Raw genomic sequence first — 25,288 nt, 5'->3', positions numbered from 1 at the left:
TCTTGTTTTCTTGAGAAAGGAAAATCACCACTATGACAATTAAAATACAAAAACTTATTTTACTATTGAGGCTTCATATTTTAAATGCTCAACAGCCAGGAATTTGAAAAGCTAATGTTGAAAGTGCAACCTTTTCTGTGGCCTTGGATGTATCATGCATTGGATGAACTCCTGATACCTATGAAGTCAATGAGAGTTTTGCCATCGATTTCAGCGGGGGCAGGATTTCACTTACAATTTTTAATGACATTCACAACTATTTGTCTAGTATACTGTCATACAATTTTCTTCTGTACCCTTGTGGTCCAATCCTGCAATGTGCAGAGCACCCATTGTGCGATGCCCAGCACTCTCAGCTCCCTCTGAAGGCAAATTTGGTACCTCTGACTTGTAGAATTAAGCCCATCGGTATCCATTACTAAGAACATAAACATGGCTATACAGGGTCAGACCAATGTTCCATCTAGCCCAGTATCCTGTCTTCAGAGGGTGGCCAGTGCCAGATGCTTCAGAGGGAACAAACACAATAGGGCAGTTTTGAATGATCCATCCCCCTCTTGCCAGTTCCAGCTTCCAAAAGCATGAGGTTGCATCCCTGACCATCTTGGCTAATACCCATTGATGGACCTATTCTCCATGAACTTATCTAATACTTTTTTGAACCCAGTTATACTTTTGGCCTTCACATCATCCCATGGGCAGTGAGTTCCACAGGCTGACTGTGCATTGTGTGAAGAAGTACTTCCTTATGTTTGTTTAAAACCTGCTGCCTATTAATTTCATTGGGTAACTCTTAGTACTTGTGTTATGTCAGGGGTCTCAAACACGCGGCCCGCGGGGTGATTTTCTGCGGCCCGCGAGCCCCTCGCAGCCCCCCTGCCCTCCCCCAGTGTTTACCAGAGCGGCTCCGGCCGGATGTGCACCGGAAGCAGGGTATGCTCCCTGCCTGCCTGCCCTGCCCTGCGCAGCTCCGGGAAGAGGCTGGAACATGGGGAAGGGGGGGCAGAGGGGCTGTGTGTGGCTGTTGCTTCAGGCAGCGCCCCCAGCAGCTACAATTGGCCGGGAATGGGGATCCGCAGCCAATGGGAGCTGCTGGGGGCGCTGCCTGAAGCAACAGCCACACACAGCCCCTCTGCCCCCCCTTCCCCACGTTCCAGCCTCTTGTGGGGGCAGGGCAGACAGGCAGGCAGGCAGGGAGCCTGCCCTGCCCCCAGTATGCGCCGGGCCAGATCCTGCCCCCCGAACCCCTCCTGCAGCCGAACCCCCTGCCCTGAGCCCCCTGCCACACCCTGCACCCCGACCCCCTGCCATACCCTGTACCCCTCCTGCATCCCAACCCACTGCCCTGAGCCCCATGCCGCACCCCTCCTGCACCTCAACCCCCTGCCCTGAACCCCCTGCCGCACCCCGCACTCCTCTTGCACCCCAACCCACTGCTCCGATCCCCCTGCTGCACCCTGTACCCCTCTTGCACCCCAACCCCCTGCCCTGAGCCCCCGCCGCACTCTGCACCCTGATCCCTTGCTGTACCCCTCACCACTCCTGCACCCCACACCCCAACTCCCTGCCCTGAGCCCCCACCACACCCCAAACCCCTCCTGCCACCCCTGGGGGCAGGGAGGGGGCAGAGTTGGGGTGGGGATTTAGGGGAAGGGGTTGGAATGGGGGCAGGGAAGGGGTGGGAAGAGGCGGGACAGGGGCGGGGCCTCATGGAAGGGGTGGAGTGGGGGTGGGGCCGAGGGCAGCAGTGGTGGGAGGTGTCAGTAATGCGGCCCTTGGGCCAATGTACTAGTCCTCATGTGGCCCTCATGGTCATTTGAGTTTGAGACCCCTGTGTTATGTGAAGGGGTAAATAACACTTCCATATTCACTTTCTCAATATCATTCATAATTTTATAGACCTCTCTCATATCCCTCCTTAGTCATCTCTTTTCTAAGATGAACAGTCCCAGTCTTTTTAATCTCTCCTTGTATGGGAGTTCCATACCTGTAATAATTTTTGTTGCCCTTTTCCAATTCTAATATACCTTTTCTGAGATGGGGCAACCAGGACTGCATTCAGTATTCAAGGAATAGGCATACCATGGATTCATATAGTGGCATTATGAAACTTTCTGTTTTATTATCTATCCCTTTCCTAATGATTCCTAATGTTCTGTTACCATTTTTGACTGAGTGGATGTTTTCAGAGAACTATCCACAATGACTCCAAGATCTTTCTCGAGTGGTAATAGCCAGAGTCTGAGATGACTCATGCTTGTTGATACTGGGGGAGGGGGACAAAATGTAAAGGGGGGGGCATGTGACCACCCACACGTCACCTCTGGGAGGAACCTTCCAATCCCACCTCCCTGAGCCAGGGCAAACAATCCTGTCGGTTCCTGGGGGTTTGGGGCCAAAGGATGGGGAGCATGTGCCTCTGGGCCAGGGAGACTCACAGCACCAGTGTCTCCCCGGAGCTCCCGTGCCCTCGCAGACACCTCAGCAGGAGGCGGGTCACAGGCAATGCCCCTACCTCTGGCTGAGCAGGGGGAACCTGCTCTCGGTGCCTTACCCTGCCCCCTGCACCTGGCCACGTTTACCCACAGAGTTAGCTGGGGGGGGGGGCTCTGTCCTTCTCCTGCTGCACTTCCCCCCCCCCCCCCCGCACATTTCCGGAGTGCTCGGCTGCTGTCCCTGGCAGCTGGACCTCGGTGGTGAACGGAGGGTGCGGGACGGAGCTGCTTCTCATGCGTGAGGGTGGCTGTTCCTCTCTGCCGCACGGCGGCTGCCTGAGAGAAAGCCTGGCTGGGGAGGTGGCAGCAGCCCACCCCCTCTGCTCCCCACTTGGGCCTGGTGGCTGGGGACAGCGGCTGAGCGAGCGAGAGACTCCTGATCCTCCACACATTTCTGGTTGTCTCAGCCCCTGTCCCTGGCAGCCGGGCCCGGACGGGGAGCAGAGGGGGCAGGCTGCTGCCACCTCCCCAGCAGGGCTGTCTCTCAGGCAGTTGCCGCACTGCACAGAGGAGCGGCCACCCTCTGAGAAGCTTCTCCATCCCACCCCCTAAGCTCCCTGCCCAGGCCCGGCTGCTAGGAGGAGGGGCTGAGCCAGCTGGAAATGCTGGGAGGAGGCACTCAAGAGAAGGACAGAGCGTTTCTCCCCTGCTGGCAGGCCGAGCAGAGCAAGCCCTGTAAGGTCAGCTCAGCACTTGCTGCAATCTGGGGGGGGCGGGGCACTGGACCCCACATACCTTCCCTATGCATCACCTCTGGTAACAGCTAACTTAGGCCAGGTCTACACTAACCCCCCAATTCGAACTAAGGTACGCAACTTCAGCTACGTGAATAACGTAGCTGAAGTCGACGTTCCTTAGTTCGAACTTACCGCGGTCCAGACGCGGCAGGCAGGCTCCCCCGTCGACTCCGCGTACTCCTCGCACCGAGCAGGATTACCGGAGTCGACGGCGAGCACTTCTGGGTTCGATTTATCGCGTCCAGACAAGACGCGATAAATCGAACCCAGAAGTTCGATTGCCTGCCGCCGAACCAGCGCGGTAAGTATAGACAAGCCCCTAGATACCGTCATTTTGTATGTATTGTTGGGATTATGTTGTCCATCATGCATTGCTTTGCACTTAGCAACATTGAATTTCTTTAGTCTTTTTGTTGCCTAGTCACCCAGTTTAGTGAGTTCTCTTTGTAACTCTTCACAGTCTGCTTTGGATTTAACTATCTTGAGTAATTTTGTATTGTCTGCAAATTTTGCCATCTCACTGTTCACCCCCCTTTCCAATCATACTATGATTATTTTTGTTAGTTATTTTATTACTTTTCTTAGTTCTCTTCTGTGCCTCACAGCAGAGGAGAGTTTAGAGCCTGTTTTTTCTATATTTAATTCTTTTATAAATTCTCAAATGAAATTTTACAGAATAAAATTAGTGATAACATGGTCTGAGACTTTTTTTGTTTCATCAAAGTTTAGTGGCTGAGTTACAATTAACCCCATCATAATGTCAATGCAATCTTTAAAAAGTGCTATCAAATATTGTCATTAAGGACTTATTTTGAGAAGCCTTAAAGTTACTATTATTTTTTGGAAAAGGTCCTCCAGATTCTAGTTACCTCTTTTATTTTTGAAGTAAAAACAAGAAATGAACTTTTTTTTTCAATCACAAGTTAGTAAAATAAAAATGAGCTTGCTCTGAGGAATGTCCTTTCAACATTACAATGTAAGTGTATTCCAGTAGTGTCTAGAAGTGTTGGCCAAGATTTAAGGCACTGATTAGACACAAGGTATGTCTACACAGCAACTAGACACCCGTGGCTGGCCTGTGCTAGCTGACTCAGGCTTACGGGGCTTGGTCTGTGGGGCTGTTTCATTGCTGCATAGATTTCTAGCTTCAGGCTGGAGCCTGGGTTGTACGATCCTGCAGGGTCGAAGGGTCCCAGGGTTCAGGCTCCAGCCCAAGCCCAGAAGTCTACAGAACAATGAAACAGCCTCACAGCCCAAGCCCCATGAACCTGAGTCAGCTGGTAGGGGCCAGCCACGTTTTTTTCTTTGCTGTGTAGATATATCCATAGAATGAAGTCCCTGCCCTGAGGAATATACAATATAAATAGACAAGACATGACATATAACTAGACAATAGTTGGTGTTGGTCCTGCTTTGAGCAGGGGATTGGACTAGATGACCTCCTGAGGTCTCTTCCAACCCTAATATTCTATGATTCTATGACAAAGGAAGTATTATGCCCATTTTACAGATGGGGAAGTGAGGCACAAAGATTAAGCCTCTACACCTGCAAATGCTATGTGCATGTAAATCCCTTCATCCACAGACTTCAAGGGTCTGTCCCTCAGAGCAATTTGAGGGCCTAAGTAACTTACAGGAAATCTGTGTCAGAGCAGGAATTGGACCGAAAGCTTCCAAGTCCCAGTCTAGTGCCAACCCCAGATCATCCTTCCTCTCAGTTTCCCATTTTCCCTGCCAAAAAATCCCAAACCCTATAAATTGAATCTGCTGATTCAGACTTTGCCTAGACTGATATCAAAAAGATCTAGTGTTTGTTCCAATTAACTCAGCTGCTTTTCTTTCCCCTTCTTACAATTAAATTCTGCATTCATTTTAATGAAATCTGTTTGGGCTTGAAAAACTTGTCTGCCATACAAGGGGTAGGGGTGAGTTTGCTTGCCAGGCAAATTTTCTCAAGCTCTTACTGCTCTAATTATTTCTCAGAAATGTTTACCAAGGGAAAAAATTAAAAATCATCACAGATGGCAAATTAGTGGAAGAATGTTTCTAAAAATAGTGTGTGAAAATGGTTACAAATTGTCTCTTGTTAATCAGCGCACAGACAAGTGGCTAAATATGTACGTTGGCATTTTCCCTGGTTAATTCAGTAGTTTCCTGTTAAGCAGATAATCTGGAATCCATATGCAAATTCCAAATCTGAATGACTGCATCCCCCTTCTATAGTAGCAAATAATAAATGGATGTGGTTCTATCTTTGTTTTATTTGCTGAAGGTGCAAGTGAGCTGAGCTGCTATATAATGTGGAACTAAATTTAAAACTATTTCTTGTGTATCTCACCATTATCTCCATAAAAGTCTTGTTTTCAGGTGATTTTCACATCATCCCTTTTCTCTAAAAATCCTTCCCCTCTCCTTTCCCTCACTCATTTACTATGCTGCTGCCTATAATGTACATATACTATATAGGCAAACCTAACCTCATCATAAATGGATGCAATTCAAGTGACTTCAATGGAGTCGTGCCCATTAACACTAATGGGGAATCCAGCCATTTATGTATCAGTATTATGACTGGCTGTAAAGGTCACCATATATACCTTGTCCAGGAGGAGCAAATAGGCACCATGGACCAAATCCTCTGCTGGTGTAAATCAGCGTAGCCTTATTGCATATAGACAGTGGTCTTATTTCTGGTAAATTAGTGAATGTTAGAGTAGTTTGAGGTGAACAAATGTGCATTTGTAAAGCCCTCAGGCCAGGGCTTTATAAAGCCGCGCACAAGCGACCAGGGAGCTTTGCGAACAGGGGCTGCTAACAGAGAGTTTCGCAAGGGAGTTCTCCAGGTGAAGGAGGAGCTAATACAGCATCTGTGGGGTAAGTGACTGTCTGTAGTGTGTGTTTGTTTGTGTTTGGGGGTTACTTGCTGTGTGCTGAGCTTGTGTTTGTTTGTTTGGTTGTTTGAGGGACCGTGTGCTCTGGCTGGCAGTTGGAGGCAGGTTTGAAAGCTCGAAGCCTCTGGTAATTGGCTGAGCCTTAATCAGTGGGCAGGGCATTCACTCAGGCCAGGGCTTTATAAAGCCGCGCACAAGCGACCAGGGAGCTTTGCGACCAGGGGCTGCTAACAGGGAGTTTCGCAAGGGAGTTTAGAAGGGGAGTGGGAAGGGAGTGGGAGTCCCTCGCCAGCTGTAACCCCATCCCCGTGGCCCCCCCCTAAAACCTATAAACCAAACCACATTCCAAAACTCCCTTCTGTAAACCACCCTTTCACTAACTAGGATACAATGCAGGCAGAAGCCCAGCAGCAGAGTGGGGGCTATCCAGTTTATTGCACCGACTGTTGCATGTATGATTACCTGCCCTGTGGGCGGGTGGCGTATGTGTGCAGTCGGTGCAAGGAGCTCCTGGCCCTCAGAGACCATGTACGGACTTTGGAGGCCAGGGTGGCGGAACTGGAGGAGCTGAGAGAGGCAGAGAGGTATGTTGATGAGGCTTTCCGGGACACTGTAGAATTGTCCCACCTCCGCTTAGACAGCACCTGTGCTGTTAAGGAGGAAGAAGGGCCCAGGGAAGTAGAGCAGTCAATGGGAGCAGAGGGAAACTTTCCCGTAGTTGGGACCCTCCTTCCAGATGGTTCTGGGGTTGCCTCTCGCACTGAGGTTGCCTCTCTGGGGGAGGGAACTCCAGTTTCTAGGAAAAGGCAGGTGTTAGTAATGGGAGATTCGATTATTAGAAATGTAGATAGCTGGGTCTGTGATGACCGGGAGAACCGTATGGTGACTTGCCTGCCTGGTGCGAAGGTTGCGGATCTCTCGAGGCATCTAGATAGACTTATGTGTAGTGCTGGGGAGGAGCCGGTGGTCGTGGTACATGTAGGTACCAATGACATAGGGAAGGGTAGGAGAAATGTCCTGGAAGCCAAATTTAGGCTGCTAGGGAAGAGACTGAAATCCAGGACCTCTATGGTGGCATTTTCAGAAATGCTCCCAGTTCCACGCGCAGGGCCAGGTAGGCAGGCAGAGCTTCAGAGTCTCAATGCGTGGATGAGACGATGGTGTAGAGAGGAGGGGTTCACGTTCATTAGGAACTGGGGAAACTTCTGGGATGGGAGGAGCCTATACAGGAGAGATGGGCTCCACCTAAACCAAAGTGGAACCAGACTGCTGGCACTAAACATTAAAAAGGTTGTAGAGCAGTTTTTAAACTAGGAGATGGGGGAAAGCCGACTGCTGCAGAGGAGTGTGTGGATCGGACACAGACTTCTCTTAGAAGAGTCTGATGATAGAGAATCTCCAGGTTATAGTCAGGAGCAGAGGACTGAAAAGTATAATGTAAGGGCCGGATCAGATGATAAACAGTCACATAAAAAAGAATCTGGCACATCAGAAAAAGGCAGGCTAATAAACAGGGACAAGTTTTTAAAGTGCTTGTACACAAATGCCAGAAGTCTAAATAATAAGATGGGTGAACTAGAGTGCCTTGTGATAAAGGAGGATATAGATATAATAGGCATCACAGAAACCTGGTGGACTGAGAGCAATCAATGGGACACAATCATTCTGGGGTACAAAATATATCGGAAGGACAGAACAGGCCGTGCAGGGGGAGGAGTGGCACTATATGTTAAAGAAAGTGTAGATTCAAATGCAGTAAAAATCTTAAGCGAATCCACAGGTTCCACAGAGTCTCTATGGATAGAAATTTCATGCTCTAGTAAAAATATAACATTAGGGATCTATTATCGACCACCTGACCAGGACAGTAATAGTGATGATGAAATGCTAAGGGAAATTAGAGAGGCTATCAAAATTAAGAACCCAATAATAGTGGGGGATTTCAATTATCCCCATATTGACTGGGAACATTTCACTTCAGGACGAAATGCAGAGATAAAATTTCTCGATACTTTAAAAATAACAGGAGTACTTGTGGCACCTTAGAGACTAACAAATTTATTAGAGCATAAGCTTTCGTGGGCTACAACCCACTTCTTCGGATGCGTGGGTTGTAGCCCACGAAAGCTTATGCTCTAATAAATTTGTTAGTCTCTAAGGTGCCACAAGTACTCCTGTTATTTTTGAGGATACAGACTAACACGGCTGCTACTCTGAAACCTGTCGATACTTTAAATGACTGCTTCATGGAGCAGCTGGTACGGGAACCCACAAGGGGAGAGGCGACTCTAGATTTAATCCTGAGTGGAGCGCAGGAGCTGGTCCAAGAGGTAACTATAGCGGGACCGCTTGGAAATAGTGACCATAATACAATAGCATTCAACATCCCTGTGGTGGGAAGAACACCTCAACTGCCCAACACTGTGGCCTTTAATTTCAAAAGGGGGAACTATACAAAAATGAGGGGGTTAGTTAGACAAAAGTTAAAAGGTACAGTGACTAAAGTGAAATCCCTGCAAGTTGCGTGGGCCCTTTTTAAAGACACCATAATAGAGGCTCAACTTCAATGTATACCCCAAATTAAGAAAAACAGTAAAAGAACTAAAAAAGAGCCACCGTGGCTTAACAACCATGTAAAAGAAGCAGTGAGAGATAAAAAGACTTCCTTTAAAAAGTGGAAGTCAAATCCTAGTGAGGCAAATAGAAAGGAGCACAAACACTGCCAACTTAAGTGCAAGAGTGTAATAAGAAAAGCCAAAGAGGAGTTTGAAGAACGGCTAGCCCAAAACTCCAAAGGTAATAACAAAATGTTTTTTAAGTACATCAGAAGCAGGAAGCCTGCTAAACAACCAGTGGGGCCCCTTGATGATGAAAATACAAAAGGAGCGCTTAAAGATGATAAAGTCATTGCGGAGAAACTAAATGGATTCTTTGCTTCAGTCTTCACGGCTGAGGATGTTAGGGAGATTCCCAAACCTGAGCTGGCTTTTGTAGGTGACAAATCTGAGGAACTGTCACAGATTGAAGTATCACTAGAGGAGGTTTTGGAATTAATTGATAAACTCAACATTAACAAGTCACCGGGACCAGATGGCATTCACCCAAGAGTTCTGAAAGAACTCAAATGTGAAGTTGCGGAACTATTAACTAAGGTTTGTAACCTGTCCTTTAAATCGGCTTCGGTACCCAATGACTGGAAGTTAGCTAATGTAACGCCAATATTTAAAAAGGGCTCTAGGGGTGATCCCGGCAATTACAGACCAGTAAGTCTAACGTCGGTACCGGGCAAATTAGTTGAAACAATAGTAAAGAACAAAATTGTCAGACACATAGAAAAACATAAACTCTTGAGCAATAGTCAACATGGTTTCTGTAAAGGGAAATCGTGTCTTACTAATCTATTAGAGTTCTTTGAAGGGGTCAACAAACATGTGGACAAGGGGGATCCGGTGGACATAGTGTACTTAGATTTCCAGAAAGCCTTTGACAAGGTCCCTCACCAAAGGCTCTTACGTAAATTAAGCTGTCATGGGATAAAAGGGAAGGTCCTTTCATGGATTGAGAACTGGTTAAAGGACAGGGAACAAAGGGTAGGAATTAATGGTAAATTCTCAGAATGGAGAGGGGTAACTAGTGGTGTTCCCCAAGGGTCAGTCCTAGGACCAATCCTATTCAATTTATTCATAAATGATCTGGAGAAAGGGGTAAACAGTGAGGTGGCAAAGTTTGCAGATGATACTAAACTACTCAAGATAGTTAAGACCAAAGCAGATTGTGAAGAACTTCAAAAAGATCTCACAAAACTAAGTGATTGGGCAGCAAAATGGCAAATGAAATTTAATGTGGATAAATGTAAAGTAATGCACATTGGAAAAAATAACCCCAACTATACATACAACATGATGGGGGCTAATTTAGCTTCAACGAGTCAGGAAAAAGATCTTGGCGTCATCGTGGATAGTTCTCTAAAGATGTCCACGCAGTGTGCAGAGGCGGTCAAAAAAGCAAACAGGATGTTAGGAATCATTAAAAAGGGGATAGAGAATAAGACTGAGAATATATTATTGCCCTTATATAAATCCATGGTACGCCCACATCTCGAATACTATGTACAGATGTGGTCTCCTCACCTCAAAAAAGATATTCTAGCACTAGAAAAGGTTCAGAAAAGAGCAACTAAAATGATTAAGGGTTTAGAGAGGGTCCCATATGAGGAAAGATTAAAGAGGCTAGGACTCTTCAGTTTGGAAAAGAGAAGACTAAGGGGGGACATGATAGAGGTATATAAAATCATGAGTGATGTTGAGAAAGTGGATAAGGAAAAGTTATTTACTTATTCCCATAATACAAGAACTAGGGGTCACCAAATGAAATTAATAGGCAGCAGGTTTAAAACAAATAAAAGGAAGTTCTTCTTCACGCAGCGCACAGTCAACTTGTGGAACTCGTTACCTGAGGAGGTTGTGAAGGCTAGGACTATAACAATGTTTAAAAGGGGACTGGATAAATTCATGGTGGCTAAGTCCATAAATGGCTATTAGCCAGGATGGGTAAGAATGGTGTCCCTAGCCTCTGTTCGTCAGAGGATGGAGATGGATGGCAGGAGAGAGATCACTTGATCATTGCCTGTTAGGTTCACTCCCTCTGGGGCACCTGGCATTGGCCACTGTCGGTAGACAGATACTGGGCTAGATGGACCTTTGGTCTGACCCAGTACGGCCTTTCTTATGTTCTTATGTTCTTATGTTCTTATGCATACTTCAGCTATTATCAGTGTTTGGATGTCCACAGGTAATTTGTACCCCTACTGGATTTCTATAGAAAAATACCTTGAAAACAAGCCAAGGAATAAATGTGTAATATTAGGAATGCTGTTTATCTGACAATCCAAAGGTGTTGCATCTTAAAATGGCATCTGCTAAATTGTTACATGTATGCATCACTGGTACTTACCACTCCTCAAGGCAGAGCTGTTACTTTGGAGGTATTTTACTGACACACCTCAAGTAATACTACACACATAGCATCATTTAACCATGTTTATTAATACACTGACATACTTATACTATACATCTTCCAGTAAATGCTTTTACATGTCTTCCAACTCTTTTTCTATTATGCACATGTTAGCAGAGCAGAAAGGTACTAAGTTATCTATGAAGCACTGGAAACATCAATAAAATGGTACATGTGCAATTTTATGAAATGTACTCTCAGATGAAGTTTCAAAAAGAGCTGAGATATCTGTGTGGAGATCATGTAGCCTAACTATTAGAACAAAGGGATAGGAGCCTTTTGGCAATCCAGCTGACCTCCTCAGATCTCTGTCACCCAGTTTGTAAATCTGGCATATAATGAAAAAAAGCAGATACTGCCTCTGATCTAATCGTACCTGGGTACTTACAGCTTGCTGACTTCAGTAGGATTTGTGCATGTGCTTAAGTGTATTGCTGAATTGGGGCCTTTGTGAGGAAACCTAAGTTACTATGGGCCTGATCCAGCTCCCATTGAAGTCAATGGGAATCATTGATTTACTTCAGTAGTCACTCAGGCTATGTCTACACTTAAACCGCTGCAACTGTGCCACTGTAGCGTTGAAGTGTAGCCACTCACAACAGCAACAGGAGGAGTTCACCCATAGTTGGGGTTTATCCACCTCCCCAAGAGGCAGTAAACTAGGTTGCTGGAAGAATTCTCCCATTGACCTTGCACTGTCTACACCAAGGGTAGGGTTGGCTTTTTAGGGTGGATTTTTCTCACCCCTGAGGGACATAGCTAGGTCATCTTAATATTTTAGTGTAGACCTGGCCTGTGAACATAAATTTGCATTTAGAGACTGGGCTGATAGTGTGTATGTGTGTGTCTGCATGCATACACATGTGTGTACATTTTGGCCCCTAAATACTGTTGCTATAGGTGCTATTTAAGATCCTGATTCTGAAAATGTTTATGTGTGTGCCTTATTTTAAGCACATGCTTAAATTGTATTGAGGTTGATAGCATGTAAACATGTGCTTAAAATTAAGAACTTGCTTGAGTGCTTTGCAGAGTCAGGATATCTCTCTTTGATAGATCCGATTTAACTTTGATACTGATGTGGCCACCATTACTGTAATGTTTGAGGGCCTCACAATCTTTAATCCTCACAATAGGTAAGGAGGTAGGGGAGTACTATTATTCTTATTTATAGATGGGGAACTGAGGCACTATCCCCCTTCTGTAAAATGGGGATAATAGCTACAGATAGACTAAATGACTGGAAGTCTGTAGTGGAACAGGAATTGAACTCAGGTCTCCTGAGACCTAGTGCACTATCCTGCAGTCCTGACATAAGAAAAAATCACTGAAATGAATGGCAGATATACTTGAAGAAGAGCATCAGGATTGCTTCCTATTGTGGGGAAAAGAATAGCTTTAAAAAAGCAATTTACTATTATTATCCTACTAAGATTATAAATAAGGACATTGGCTAGCAATGCCTCTTGCTGCTGCTGCTGCCTCTCGTGCATAAGGCATCCCCCAGTGTCCGCCAATTATTTTCACCTTGTGCTTGTCTGTCATGTTGATAGATTTGGCTTTTTTCTCTGTTGTTCTGCACAATGTTTCTTTAGGTCACCCTTTTTTTCTCTTACTAGGTGGAGTCCATATTATCACTTGATGTAGAAGTCATCCTTAATATGTGTGGTAAATGTGTCCATTGTCGTCTTACCATGTTTGATGCTTTGGGTTGATTTGCTCTACTTAGAATTTCTGATATTGCAAGAAACTGCAGATATTTCTTTGGAATGAAGTTATCTTCTTATCAATTTCTGTTGTAGATTTCCTTGTCTCTACTCCACAAAGGAGGACAGACATGATGCTGGTGTTAAAAAGTTGTACTTTTATATCAGTGTCAATTATTCTACTTTTCTCAAATCTTTTCAAGGTTATGAAAATATTTGCTGCCTTTGAAATTTGTTGTTTGACGTGCACCATGGTGTCACCATCATTGCATATATGTAAAATGACTTACAGTACTTCTTCTAGTGTTTCTCCATCTACCATGAAAGTACCATTAGGGACATTGCTAGCCAGATATTTTGTCTTCCCCTTGTTGATAAACAAACCAATTCGTTTTGCTGTGTCTGCCAAATCTGGGTCTTTCCTTCCATTAAGTGTTGTTTTGAAATAAGCAGGACTAGGAAAAACAAAGACATCCAATTGTGCTTTATCCTTTGGTCCATAACATTCCTTGGCTGCCTTCTGTGCTTACTTTTCTCATGATCAGTGCAAACAATAGTGGGGGATATAATACACACCTACCTTACTCCATTTGTCCTTGCAAACCATTGGCCACTGTTGTCACTGTGAGATACCCAGGGTATAATCCAGACTGAGTAGTTGTGTCCCCCTCCCCTCTAACTTGGGATGTCTTTTCATTGCTTCGCTGCTGTAGCCACCATTTCTGGTCTGCTCACACACAGTCTCCAGCAAGTAATCGATCCCGGCTATATTGTGTGAGAACTGCAGTCAGCCACTCTTGAATTACACTGCAGGGTGAGCCCAACAGTCTCCCAGTCCCAGATTCCCCCTCCCCCCCCCCCCCCGAAATGTACATCTTGTACTGCCCAGCCCTTACCAGGATAATACAGGCTTATCTAAAGTACATAATTTAATTAATACAAAAATGATATACACATTCTCCCAAATGGAGTTTCCCAAACACTTCAATTCAAACACCCTGGATTAGATAAAACAATAAAATATGCTTATTAACTACAAAGAGAGAGATTTTAAGTGAAGAGCAGTAATGAGACAAAAGTCAAAATTGGTTACAAGAAAAAGAAAAGTAAAACACAACTCATGCCTAACTTAAACAAGTAGGGTACATTCAAAGCAATCCCCACCCCACCCCGCTCCTCAGTTCAACACTGCTTCTTTTGTTCTTCAGGTGTCTTGAATGCTGTGGTCAGAGAGAAAGGGAGGGATACTTTGGGGTGGCTCCCCTTTCTTTTTATAGTCCTCTCCCTCCTTTGAAAAGCTTCTCCAGCTGGGAGCAGGGTGACAGGCAGTCTGCATGGAAAGAAATTCTATGCTGCTTCTTTGCTAAAATGTAGATTTTTCACCCATGTCCCTTTTCCTGCCAGTGAGTAGCCACTTAGCAAGTGATGGCCCATTTGACCTTGTTTACACTTGGTTGAGGCATCAGCTTGCTCTTTGTCTCCAAGGAACTGGTTTGGTCACTCTCTAGACTTGGAACATGTTCTAGTAACACTGTAAAGTGGTGGAATCTTATGACTTTATACACAATGTTGCCACACGTATTTTACCAGGACAATAATGATCAGCAATTTATGAGTTTTCAAATGATACCCCCCACAAGGCATACTTTGGCCAAAGACTACTACAATGGGGTGCAAGGGTTGAATACAGGGGTACAATTGGTCACAGTTACCATCCCTGGTGCATATTCAGCATTATCATATAGATCCCTGATTATTCTAATTATTTTTGCTGATATTCCATAATATGGCATAATTTTCCAATGCTTCTCATGTATAGTATCCTGAAATACAACATGATCAGCATAAATTGATGGGATATATTACATACAACACATCAACAGAAAAAATTAATAAAGGTGGTTTACATCTAGTTGCTTTTGTTTTTTCAATGTGTGGTTTTCAGTAAGTTTATTTTTTAAAATCTTGCTACCCACAAATGTTTTAGACCATAACTGGAAACTTTTGGGGGGTAATTATTGGGTCATATTACAGCTATGAAATGGGTATTTCTGCAAACCAATGGCAGAAGCAGAAAATGGTTATTTTATCACTATACATCTGCTGCATGTTTCCATATATAAGAGATTATCACCATTAAAGGAAAGGTTGGTGTTTTGGGGCTGGTCCACACTAACCCCCCACTTCAAACTAAGATACGCAACTTCAGCTACGTGAATAACGTAGCTGAAGTCGAAGTATCTTAGTTCGAACTTACCGCGGGTCCAGACGTGGCAGGCAGGCTCCCCCGTCGACTTCGCGTACTCCTCTTGTGGAGCAGGAGTACCGGCGTCGACGGCGAGCACTTCCGGGATCGATTTATCGCATCTAGACAAGACGCGATAAATCGATCTCAGAAGATCGATTGCTTACTGCCGGACCTGGAGGTAAGTATAGACATACCCTTTGTTTTGTTTGTCTCCATTGATCTGGATCATCTCTTCAAAAACAATGATCATAGTGGGAAATTTCTATACATGGATGTAGCTATGTATTGTGGGTTTTCCTTTGATGGGATCACATTATCAGAGAACAGAAAAAATAGTCCGTCTCCTTTAAGAACAAACAAACAAACAACAGATGGCAGGGCAGTAATGGGCATCATTATTAATGCTGAGCAACTGTCTTTTATAAAGGCTGAAATTGGATTGAAACCAGATGTTTCTTTCAAACAATTTTAACACTGTGCTCAGTTCTTTTCTTAACACAGTGTGTATAATCTTTAAGAACATAGAAAATATCTATTGTGTTGTTTTGATGTTGAACCTTGAAGAAATGGATGGTAAAAACTCTGCTTTTCTATTCATGCTCTCAGGTTTCCCTCCTGAAGGCAACCTTGCTTACCAATAATTTATATTCCATTCACAAATCAAAGTTAAGAGCATTAAGACCAACATAAAGCAAAGGGAATGCCAAAGTTAAATTTCCCAAACACCCTTAACTCTATCCTTTTCTGTATATGCATTACAATACAGTCTTTAACTACATGCTTACATACTGTTTTCCTCACAAGACCACAGCTTCCTTTTGGTAAGTTGGACACTCTTCCTGCATTCTCCATCCATTGTGTACACCGAATGAGACTGAAGTCCTCTGGAAAAATAGTATGTTATGTTATAACTAAATATTGGGTCAGAATTAAGGTTGCATGGACAACTTTAACGGGCGTTTCCTGTCTTCATGTTGCAATCTTAACATTCTTATATAATATTTTTTCAATGGAATTTCCTAGGGGTATTTTTTTAAAGAAAAATAATAAAACAAATTCTGTTATGTGGAGCTATTATTAGACAACAGTAGAATAATCAAGAAAAGTGCGGCATCTTCAGCATTCACAGCTAGCTTTGTTACATGTGTTTGCTATGTCAGATAACTAATAAAATGTGCCTGCAGATGCATGAATTAAAGGTAATTAAGGGTCTGTTCAATTTTCAGTTTTAAACTGCTTTTTTTAGGTATTAAATAATTTTGTCATAAAACTGTGTTTTGGGCAATAACTTAATATATTAGATTCTATCCCAGGATATTTTTTTCAATCCACACCCCATACAAAAATACAAACTGTTTCTATTCTATTCAGGGTTCTTATACCACCCCCATCAACACAGACTCTGAGCACCTTCTGCATGTGTATCAAGTGATATCATAGAATCATAGAACTGGAAGGGACCTCGAGAGGTCATCTAGTCCAGTCCCCTGCATTCAAAGCAGGACTAAGTATTATTGAAACCATTCCTGACAGGTGTTTGTCCAACCTGCACTTAAAAATTCCCAATGATGGGGATTCCACAACCTCCCTAGGCAATTTATTCCAGATGAACAGCACTTGCTACGTGTGACCATTATATAGTTGTATGATGTATAAGTAAAAATAATCAAACAAAAAGGGACTCGGGAACTGAGTTAAATACTGGATTTAATTTTAGAAATATAATTTTCAAAAGTAAGTTTCCAGGTATTATGAAAATAGAATGTGTGTTCTATTAAAACAACCAACTTACCAATATCAATTAGCTCTCACTTTTGGGTCTGTAAAGAAAAAGTTGATATTTAAATAGTAATTTAAATACATTTTAAAGGCACATAAATAGTAAAATTAGCCATAAAATGGAAATAAAAACTGTTAATCGAAATTCTGTAAGGATTAATGGGTAAATTGTCATCTTCTGGTGAAACTTCCAATAAATAGGCTCTGTGATAGTGACATACCCTGGGGGGAATAGATCCTTCTGCAGTCTGTAGAACACCCATGAACTCTTCTCAGTACTACTACTTCAGCATCTGGGGTGCAGCTATGGTGGCCTACTTCACTCTTCATCTTCACCCAAAGCTCCTAGAGACCCACCTTTGTGCTGCTGCCACCAACTTTATATTTACGATGCTTTCGTCCTCATGCTACTGTATCTAAGCATATTACAAGGCAAAACAGAACAGGTGGTTCATTGCTGTGAGGTTCTTATTGAGGCTTAGTCTATGCTACTATGGTTTGTTGGCATAGCTATGCTGGCTAGGAGTGTGAAAAATGACACCCCCGACTGACATAGCTTTGTTGGCAAAAGCCCTAGTGTAGATGCAGTTATACCGGCAAAACAGTCCTTTTGTTGGCATAGCTTAGGTTGTTCGGGGAGGTGGTGCTAGTAAAATATCTTCTTCTGTTGGTATAACCTGTGTCTCCACCAAGGGACTTTGCCAGCATGGGTGTACTGCTATGGTTATGCCAGCAAACCATGTGCAATGTAGACAAGCCCTGAGATAGATGCTAAGGAGAACAGCAAGCAGAGGGCATGGAGTCTCACTTAATATATATCCATGATTGCTTCTCCCCTGCTCAGTGAAATGAGAGAGCCGATGAAGTTCCACTGCCTTTTTTTAGGTCATATGTGGTCTTACAAGGGAGAGAGATAGGGATTCCCTCTGCACCCGTAGCATACATTCTTTTTTCTTATGGGCAAGACCATTTAAATAGCCTTTTAGTAAACTAATGAGTCTTTAGAAAAGGGTTTTCATAAAATAGCCCAAGGTCTTATGTTTTGTGTCTCTGCCTGTTAGTGTCAATATCTACCAAAAGTTGGGGGGTTATTACATTCATTTTTTAAAAAACAACTCTGAATCAAATTCCTTTGAAAATGTTTAGTATGCTGTTTTGAAAAGGTCCTCTTCCAGATAGAATATCAGTCAATGCATATTTAATAGCTCTTCACATCTTTTACTTAGTACTACAAGTCTGGTTTTGTGTGTGACCTTCTGTCAAATTGAATTGATCCTCAATTAATAAGTAGAGGAATTAAGCTACTGAACAACAAATACAAAGTAAATCTGCTTTTTTCTCTTTTTTCTTCCTTCAAGACTATACAGCTGAAAGAAAAGGCAGAACCATCAAAGAAAGGTAATTATTCTAACAATAACATGCCCTGATTAAATTCTAGTCAAATACACTAATAAAATCATTATGTTCAATTAGCAACTGTCAAACAGCATTGGTTTTGGTGGAAAACTGATAATTTATTCCTCTATTCAATTGTTCATTAAAAAAATCATGGAGATAAGAAATATTGCACATAGAAACAGCAGCAGTAACAGATGATTTACAATACGGCAAATTCCTTTGTGCAAGAAAAGACAGACAAAGGTGTGAGTACAAAATATCAAGTTGAAAACATTAATTTGAAAATAGATTAAAAATATAATATTTTCATGATTTTTTCTCCTATGCTTTTTCTGTTGTGGCCAGATGTTGTCATACTGCAGATACTCTAGTTTTTGAATACTTCTCCTTACTGAAATTTATACTGAAAATATATATTGTAAGTACTTCTATGGAAATGATAACTCTTAAAAAATTTTAACACAAAAAAGGGGTCATTACATGCTTGAATGGGACCTGGGCACTTTTGAAAATTTCACCAGCTGCCTATCTGCCCTTTATGTGCCTAAATACTTTTAAAATCTCAATCTCACTCTTGGGGAGTAATCCAGAACCACTAAAGTCAATGGGAGTCTTTTCATTGACTTCAATTGGTGTTGGATTGGGCTATTAGTCAACCCAAAGTACATGGCATTGCTTAAGTCATATGGATACTTCTGCATGTATTTAACTTGAAGTAGTTCACTTAATTACACAGGACTAATCATGGATGGAATGTTAAGCATGTTTGTACAGATGCATGTTTTCTGGATCAGAACCTGTGACCGTTCCCTTTCTCAAAGGGATACTTCCTCCTTGCAGCAGCCAATCTGCATGACTGCATAACAGAGCCTTCTTCTACTGACACCTGTTCAACCCTATTGCCCTGCATGGTAATCAGGCTCAAGGAAATCATGTCAGGGGATGCAGAGAAGGTGCATCCATTGAGGATTTATCTTGGATGTGTCTGTGTCCTTTTTGACTATTAGACTGGGAATACTTTCAAAGGTACTGTCCACCTCAAAGACATTAGCCTGTGTGACAGATGTCAGTCAGATTATAAAAAAAACAAAATACCCCTTCTCCCCCCAAATACTCAAATTTACCAATTTGAGGTGAGGATGGTAGGTTCATTTCTCTGAAGGAAGTATAATCATCATTTGCATTGGACATAGTTATTCCTTAGATGGTGGCTTGAACTGTTTCTCAAGGCTTCATGAGCTTCAGCTTATCCATCCATTCATGTTCCCATTACGCCTCTGACGTTTTGGGCAGCGACGAAGCTCCTCCACTCCTGTCTGTTTCTGGCAAGTCTTTCTGAAGGCCATCACACACAGTAGTGGTCAATTTCTCTGCCACTGCCAACATATACAAGAGTCAAATTCTGTCATGATTGATAGGGTCGTTACTAAATGCCATCTGGTCTGGGTTAGAGATTCTGCCTTTTGCCACTTCATCTTTTGTGTGATATCTGTGAATCAGAAGGCAGGTTCTTAGCTGTGGTTGATCCTTGGGCTCCATGTTTGGCCAAAGCAGCCTGAGTTCCCTATTCAGAATAGCGTTGTTAGCTGTGAATCTGCAGCTATGATGAAGGAAGAGAAGGATCTCTTTGCTTCCTTAATTCTGGTGACATAGTCCTGTAGACAGTCTTTGATTCAATTGTGCTTGTCCTGTGTTGTTATTTTATGTACATTTTCTATTTTTTGTAAAACATTAGAAGAACTCTAAGGCAATAGTCCTTAGGAAAATGTATAAGTGCTGGCTAAAAGCATAGTAAAGGCTCTAGGGTCAGGGCTGGCCCTATTTGGTTTTGCCACCCAAGGGAGAAAAAAAATAGTCGAAGACCAGCTGAGCAATGTGGCACCTCCAGATGTTGATTTGGTACCCCTGGAAGTTGGTGCCCAAGGAAACTGCCCTGATTGCCCCACCCCCCACTTAAAACCGTCCCTGTCTGTGGTGCTATTGCACTCTTTAAAAAATCCTACCCACTTAAAATTTACAGCATTCAATCATAGTTTTTTTCTTCAGATAATGCATACTTGAAAGCTTGGATGAAATTTGGATAGCTGTAAGGGAGGCTGTCTAGCTTCTAGGATGGCCAGTGCTGAATAAATCTAGAAAATCTTTATAAAATAAGTAGGCTGAATCATTTTAGAAAACATTCTATATAACACATTAGTGTGCACAGGCATTTTCGATACAGTAGAACCTCAAAGATCCGAACACCAGAGTTACGGACTTGCCGGTCAACCAGACACCCTGTGGAACCAGAAGTCCTTAATCAGGCAGCAGTGCAGACAAAAAAATATAAAAGCAAATACTGTACTGCCTTTAGCCCCGAGGCTCAGGGCTTCAGGGAGGTTGGGGCTGCAGCTGCGGGGGAGGGGGAGTCAGGGCTTCAGGCATGGGAGGGGTGGTCATGGTTTCTGACTCTGAGGAGCATCGGACTCAGAGATTTAGCTCCCAGGGTCAGCCTCGCAGGGGGCACTGGGACTCGGGGCTTCAGCCCCATGGCTCTGTGCCTGGCTTCAGCCCCACAGGGGGTGCTGGGGCTTGGGGCTTTAGCTATGAGGGGAGCGCTGGTTTCAGCCCCTGCCCCCCCGTAGCTAAAGCCTTGAGATCTACCTCCTTTCCCCCCCCCCAAACACACAGCTAAAGCCAGTAGTGGAGCCGTGGGGAGCCCCGAGCCCCGGCACCACCTGTTGGGTTGAAGCTGTAAACGGAGCTGTGGGGCTGAAGCCCCAAGCCCCAGCACCTCCTGTGAGGCTGAGACCAGGAGCAGAGCCATGGGGCTCAAGCCATGAGCCCCAGCAGTCTCCCCAGGTCTAAAGCTCTGAGCCCTGGTGCTGCTGTAGGATGTAAGCCCTGAGCCTCCTGCCCCAAGGGTTAGCTGCCCCGACTCCCTTCCCCACCCAGAGCCCTGAATGACACCCCCCACCCACGGCTGCAGCCCAGACCCCATGTGGCTGAAGTCCGTAACCTCTTCTTCAGAGTTAGGGAACATTTCAGAGTTACAGACAACCTCCATTAAGGAGTGTCCGTAACTCTGAGGTTCTACACTGCAATGGAAGGGAGAGAAGCTAGCTTGACAAATATTGTTAAACAGAATTTTTTTAAGTGTAAAATTAGCATAAAATAAGGTGTTTTATTCCTTTTTCAGGAGCTGCTTCATTTCAACAAAATCATAGGAATGAAACATTTTTATTGGATTTCAAGTTAGAAAATGGCAAGAATGCTGCAGTTTAATATATACTGAAAAGTACTTAGTATTATTATTCCCTGATGAGACCTCTCAGTTTTGGTCCTAAAACTCTGATAATATTGAAAATATATATAGTCTATCAGACTGTTTCCCCCCCAACACAAGTAAAGATGCTTTGCCAGTGAAATATCCATTTTCTGCCAGTGACGCAACTGGCTTTTAAACACAAATATTAGAGTATTCAGTAATCATAACATTTTTAAAATATTAGTAACAACTTTGGAAGCTGTAGTACTTTAGACTACTGCTCTAGGAAGTCATAGTAGCTTTTGATTACATATTTAGGACCCCATCCTGCAAACATTTACATACATGGGTTAAGTGGGAGGCCTCATATGTAAAGTGTTTGTAGAAGTGAAGTCTCAGGCATTACGACGCTGGCAGAAAGCGTGTATTTCTGTGGCAGTCCAACTTTATGTATATTGAATATATTATGAGAGCCTTGGAACCACGAGCAAAGGGGATCATTTGGAAATAATAATAGTTATTAGGATTACAGCCTGGTGCTGTTATAGAATCCTGCATATGACACAAGAAAAAAGGACTGTACAGGTGACTTTTTGGAGTGGCTATGGGGAGAGTAGAAGCCCACTTGCCCAATGTGCCTCTGCATATTCCCATTGGCAAATATGCCTGTTGTGATCGGCTCAATCTATATGAGGGCTGAAGGACCGATCAATCAAGGTGAAATATGCAATGATAAGTCCCCACCGTTTGAAAAACAAACACATTTTGAGCATCTCTAGAAATATGCTTAAATTGAATCCCTGAATTTTGGGACCTGATCCTACTTCCATCAAAGTCAATGCCATCATTCCTACCAGTTCTCATGGTGCAGGATGAAGCCCACAATTGCTAACAGAATTGTACTTAACATTGCACATTAAACATATAATTCTATGCAGTAAAAAAAATTGACACCTTTCTCATTTTTCTTCATTCTTTTCTTTAATTTCTAAAGGCAGAGTACACTGGATTTATATTTACTCATTGATGTTAGTTTATCAAGTGTGGAGCAGGAGTTATCTGTCACTTCAAATGCAGTGAACTCATCTCCAAATAATCATAAGGGCTCTTGAAACCTACTTACATCCTGCAAGCCTCATCTCTGGAAAGGCTTAATGGTGTATGTATTTTGGTACTTCTCGACTGCCTTTTCATGTATTAAAATATCAACATTTGGACAAATATACTTCAGGAATAAAAGAGTTCTTTTCGGAACAAAATCTTAAATTATAAAGGTTTGAATTTTAAAAACCATGTAGGGGATCCTGTGACATCTTCTATTAAAATGAATGAAAGATGTCTCCTAGATGGCTTCAGGAGATGGCTAATCAACCAAAATGTTCATTGCCTAAATTTACAAATTACAAGAATTACTTTAGTACCGAGAACAGGGATATAGGCACATCTAAAAAATTATCTCACTTGATTTTTTTCGTGTTTGGTTATAAATAAGGAAATTGCTTGAAAAACTGCCAGAACTGTATTGGATTTGGAAAAGTCACTGATTGGTGAGAAACATACATTATAGAATTAGACTTAACCTAAAAACAAAACAAGCCTCTTAACATGGGTGGTGGATGAAGCTTCCCCTTGGGGAGGCTAGCTCCCTACCCCGCCTCTTCTGGCCAAGGCCCTGCCCTCTCTCGCTGCTCTCAGCCCCCTAGTGGCCCCTGAGCTAAGAGGGACAGGACTGAGAGCCTGAGGCCCTGCCCATGGCCCCACCTCATTCTGCCCCTTCCCCCGTAGCCCTGCTCCCACTCCACCTCTTCCCGCCTGAGGCCCTGACCCCTCGCTCACTCCTCTCCCCCCCCCCACACTGCAGCCCCACACCAGAAAAGCTCTGTGCCCCCAAGCAAGAGCTCCTGCAGCCCCGGGGCTGTGACAGCGGGAGATTTTTTCCAGGGGCCCCAAATCTGCCACAGGCCCCCCCACCCAGTGGTGCAGGGTCTGGGGAGGGTTAGCCTCCCCCAGCCTCCATTATGCGCCACCTATGCCTCTTCAGATAACTTCAACGAGTAAATTGCAGTCTGAAAAAAATGGGGCAGGTAAAATAATGTAGCCAAGAAGAAGCTGAAGGGGCCTGAAACTCATTGGTGTAGAGCTGGTCAAAGTTTTCTGAATTTTATAATTTTGATGGGAAAAAATGTCCAAACTTTTGCAACATTTTTCCTCCTGGTTTTTGTCCAACAATAAGTCGTTACCACTAGAATCATAAAAGGGATCAGATACTTTTGCCAGCATTTAGTGACTCTGCTTGATGGAACCTCTTATAATCCTTCACTCACAAGCTAAAGGAATGGAAAGCAGTGAGAAGAAATGCAAATTGATTTTTCAGATCGCTCTGTGATGTTTTTCAATATGCTTCCCTGTGGTCAAAATTCTAAAATAATCATGAGTTGGAGATTCTGCTTATGGGCATCACAGAAGAAATATGATTTTATGAGGGATCTGAATGAGGAGAGGACAGTGGCCTGGTGAACTGGAATTTAGGTTGTTCCATGCATAGGACCCACCATGAAATTCAGACTGATGTTGTAACTGTTAATATCCATTGAGTGGTCCAGAGAAATGAAACAAAATATAGCTAAGCTTACTTATCTTTGAGCATGTAATAAGCATGTACAGATCCTAAAGATTCTAGACACCAATTTCAGTCTGTTTCTATGTATTGTACCTTTTGCATTACTGCATTTTAGTCACATGTTCTGCAATAGGAGCTGCATTGCTACATACTTATGCAGCCTGTGAAGGTTGACACATTCTAAACTTTATCCACTGTGAGTACCTCCAACATACCACTCACAGAGAGTAATGCTAAGCACATGTGTACATCTTTGTACAAGTCTAGAGACACAACCATACAATTTTAAGAATGGGAGTATGTTTAAAATAATATTCATTTTTACCAGTGATAGGTGAACCTTAAAAGATTTCAGGATTTACTTTGGTAAAGCACCACAGCATCCAAGTCCCAGACTGAAATAAAGTTATTGTCATAAGCCCAGATACACAAAAGGACTTGGGCACATAACTCCTATGTTAGGTCCTGAAGTCCAAAGTTTAGGTGCCACTGAAATCCTCAAAACCCCTGCTCAGCTGCCACCTAACCCTGTAGATGCCTAAAATCCCTTGATGCTTACATTTTTGAGGTAAAGGTCCCCTAGCTGCTTAAGTTTTTGCCTCTCTGCACACACACTGCCTCTTCACACAGGCATCTAAATGGCTGAGACCCAGAACAATCCTCAAACTAGATGAACGGGAGTGTTTCCCCCCCACCTATCTTGCCTGTAGGACCTGATCCAATGCATGCCTAACTTCACACAAAACAACCAGGGGGAGAAGACAGCAGCAGCAGCAGCTACCATCTCCCTTGTAACCTGTAGCCTGGTAGTCTAGGCACTCAACCAAACTGTAGGAGACCCTGGTTCATTTCCTCCTCTTCCTAATGAGGGGAAAGGTTTTGAACATGTTTTCCATCTCTCAGATGAGTGCCTGAGTCACCCTCTTGCTGAAGCCGTTCTACTTTGTATAAGCAATTAAATAGGTTTTGGCCCAGAGAGAGAGAATGAGTGGGGCTTTATAGTCAAGTTGTTAGGGCACTCACCTGAGAGATGGAAACTCATGTTCAAATCTCTGCTCCTTATCAGACAGAATGGGTTACAGAGCAGGGGTTTCCCACATACCAGGTGAGTTCCTTGCCTCCCGGGTTAACAGTTATGAGGGAGACTTCCT

The sequence above is a fragment of the Emys orbicularis genome, chromosome 1, assembly GCF_028017835.1.
Source record: "Emys orbicularis isolate rEmyOrb1 chromosome 1, rEmyOrb1.hap1, whole genome shotgun sequence".
Classification (NCBI taxonomy): Eukaryota; Metazoa; Chordata; order Testudines; family Emydidae; genus Emys; species Emys orbicularis.
This window is presented reverse-complemented; position numbering follows the sequence as displayed.